At 37.8% G+C, this 2,735-nt stretch overlaps 1 long non-coding RNA gene across 1 annotated transcript; it reads left to right on the top strand.

The window, feature by feature from the left end:
- The first annotated feature begins 204 nt into the window (after positions 1–204).
- LOC149803085 (uncharacterized) lies at positions 205–1,857 on the top strand. Its single transcript, XR_016419947.1, has 3 exons — positions 205–401; positions 1,093–1,183; positions 1,442–1,857. It is a non-coding gene; the product is annotated as an uncharacterized LOC149803085 (long non-coding RNA).
- The last annotated feature ends 878 nt before the right edge of the window (positions 1,858–2,735 follow it).

The following is a 2,735-nucleotide window of genomic DNA, read 5'->3' as shown; positions in this document are numbered from 1 at the left end:
CGTCACAACAATGTCCTTGTCTAGTAGTTACCAGAAATGGCAAGCCAGTATCGGTGACTGGTAACATACGTATCTTTAGGTTGGTTAGTTAGTGAGGTCATTTGCTGAACGTTACCATGACGACAAGTTTGGAAAATTTCACCTAAACTGCAGTGACTGGTTATTTTCACATCGGCGCGGTGAATCATGGGTAAATAGCACAATATTTTTGTACTTTTTTTCTTCAAATATGCCGGTTGATATTTATCTGTTGTCTCCCGAGCACAGAAAGTGTGGCAAGATGATACATTTCTTTTATTCATTTAACAAAGACTGTTATCAGCGGAAATTATCTGAATTGACACCCCTTTCTTCTCAAGCATCATCATCATCTCCACAATCATCGGCATCATCAGCAGCAGGTTAGTTCATGCTATCTTTATTTTCATTTTCAATTTTGCCATATTCCGGATTAGCCAAATTTTAAACCTGTCAAGATTGTTTTGCCGTCTTCATCTGTCGGATCATCTTACATTGTTTTATTGGGTTGATATCCTGCATGGCACCGATGGTTTTGTGATCAGAATTTACACGTGAAATAAGAGTCAATGTGATTAAAATCAGATATCAACTGTCCTAGGTGTAGATATGACAGTGATCGCTGATGAGTCATGTTCTGGTGACCTATGTTATAATCATAATCGCTAATTTGTGTTAGCCAATCAGATGAAGTGTTATATAATTGCGTTTGGGAGACAAAGCGGTCTGGCAGACTCACAGTAATGTGTTCTGAACGATTTGAGTCACTTTCTGATTTTCGAAAGCTGCATTTCCCTTGACTAATTCAATGGTCACAAGAATATGACCCTTAAGCAGTCGCTGTCAGATCTTCACCTCGGACAGTGGAGATCTGATTGCAATCAGTTTGCAATAAAAGTGTAACATACATTAAAACGGAACAAATTTTTGAGTGCACCCCTCCTCTAAAATCAATGAAAATATAGAGTTAGTTTCCCTTTAATGGCCACTATAAAGTTATGCTTCAGCCTTTAGATTTTCTTGATGGCCTCGACACGTTTTAACTGCCATATTGTTTTCTTAATCATTATGTAGGTCATCGCAAGGGTCCATCGTTTTCTGTGCAATAGAGGATTTATGGGAAATCTCTGCATGTGTTCTGAGTAACACAGATAAGAGATATCAGGCAAGTAAAATTATTGGTGATATTTTAGAGATTATTGTCTACTTAATTACAGAATTATAAAAATACATGTAATTATCATCATTGCTATTATTGTTCTTGTTGTAGTTTCAAGTTCTCATCTATCGCTCGCTCACAGTTCGAATAATGATACCTTTAAGATGAACTTCACTATGTTCTCTTATTGCTCCAAGTCCACATATGCAAAGATATGTATTGAGTTTTGACGGTGCTTTTGACTTGGTATATATTTTATTTTAGTCTCTGCTCAGCCGTGCTGGTGTACTTAGTTGTCGCCGTGTGACGTCATCATTCATACAACAGCATAGCAGAAGTCCATGCTCGCTTCGACAGAAACAAGATGGCAGACACATAGAACCGCCATCTATAGCAGTTGTTAAAGTACTGAAGCAAGCTGGAAGACATGAGGTCTCCATCGTTGTTTCTGCTGAACCCGTTTTTGCACGTGAACAAGACCAGGTTTCTATTAAAGTAATTCTCGGGTCGGAACACACACCTCTATTTGAAGCGACAAAAGACAACATTAACAAAGGAAAGCAAAGTTGATAACCGAGGACGAAACATCACTCAATTTACCGAACATCGAATTAACTTAATAAATTTGTACATACTTGTAGGTTTCCAATTATATGAACCATTATATTTACTTCAATATATTTGTTTACTTTTGTGTTTTTCTTTCTCAAAGCAAAACAACTCCCCCAATACCCACCCCAAAACCCCACAACATACAACAAAAAGTTCCCAAACCAAAAAGGCACAAGAGGAATTGATACTCATCTGAAACTGTTCATTTTATTTGCCCTGGTAGTAGATTGTGATCTAGATCGCCATACTGACTGAATATACCGAAGTCGAGAAGACCCCGATCGGTCGAGTGGTCTAAAGCGCTCACCGTTAAGGATCACTGTCGTCTCAACTCTGTATGCATGGATTGAGTATCGGGCTCGGCCAATGTGGGTATGTGAGGAGGCTTGCCGGTAGTTTCTCGTGGGTTTGTGGTTTTTTAGGGGTTTTCCCGGGTTCTTCCTCCACCATTTATACTAGTCGCCATGTTTAGCCCTATCTTGTGCTGAAAATGGCGTTAAACCCTGTAACAATAACAATGACAAGACCCTCACATATCGAATACAACTTTTATTGTTGGCTATTTCCATATTTGAATACTCCTTATAACCAGAATCAAAACAACACATTTTAGTGAGATCAAGCTTTTGACAATTCCTTAATTCTCGAAAGTCTTTTTTTTTTATAACCTGATCTATTATTGTTGTTTAACACAGGATATAAATATTTCGAATAACCAACATCTTGACTGATCCACTTTCCTTTTCTTTTCTTGTACTCATATATTTTGACTGATAATGATAAATAATGAGGCCCAAGCTTCTGCGTTGAAAAGAACAGAAGAAAACTTTTTCAAAAAGTCAAACTATTCATACCGAGTCAAGCAAGGTCAAAGTTCTATTATGTAAGAAGTCATCACGTTGTTACATCAGTAAGAGGGTGAAGAGGGAGAACGAATGGAAACATA

This window comes from Sinohyriopsis cumingii, chromosome 3 (assembly GCF_028554795.1).
Source record: "Sinohyriopsis cumingii isolate HCF-2022 chromosome 3, ASM2855479v2, whole genome shotgun sequence".
Lineage (NCBI taxonomy): Eukaryota > Metazoa > Mollusca > Bivalvia > Unionida > Unionidae > Sinohyriopsis > Sinohyriopsis cumingii.
Note: the sequence above shows the minus strand (reverse complement) of the source record. Positions and strands in the feature narration are given on the sequence as shown.